The sequence below is a fragment of the Nannospalax galili genome, unplaced genomic scaffold (assembly GCF_000622305.1).
Source record: "Nannospalax galili isolate Female #2095 unplaced genomic scaffold, S.galili_v1.0 scaffold1311, whole genome shotgun sequence".
NCBI classification, from domain to species: domain Eukaryota; kingdom Metazoa; phylum Chordata; class Mammalia; order Rodentia; family Spalacidae; genus Nannospalax; species Nannospalax galili.
In genome coordinates this window covers 1,230,896-1,231,188 of record NW_008329527.1, presented here as the reverse complement: position 1 = coordinate 1,231,188, position 293 = coordinate 1,230,896, and the positions used below count along the sequence as shown (strand labels likewise).

Genomic DNA, 293 nt, shown 5'->3' with positions numbered 1-293 from the left:
TTTAAGATGTTTCATAGCCATCTTTACTTCTTCTTTTGAGAACTCTCTGTGTAGCTCCTTAGTCCATCTTTAAATTGGGTTGCTTCTTGTCTTGGTTCTCTGTTTTTTGAGTTCTTATAAATTCTGGTTATTAAACCTCTGTTGGATGTGTTGCTGGTGAAGATTTTCTCCCATTCTGTGGGTTTTCTGTTTGCATCCTTGGTTGTCTCCTTTGATGTACAGAGGCTTTTTAGTTTGATGAGGTCCCACTTGTTGATTCTTGCCCTTGTTTCCTGGGCTATTGGTGTCTGGCT

The 293-nt window shown here is 39.6% G+C and overlaps 1 protein-coding gene across 1 annotated transcript in view; it reads left to right on the top strand.

Annotated features, from left to right (window-relative positions):
- Kcnip3 (potassium voltage-gated channel interacting protein 3) overlaps positions 1-293 on the top strand; it is a 68,765-nt gene that overhangs the window by 35,762 nt on the left and 32,710 nt on the right. The window lies entirely within an intron of this gene.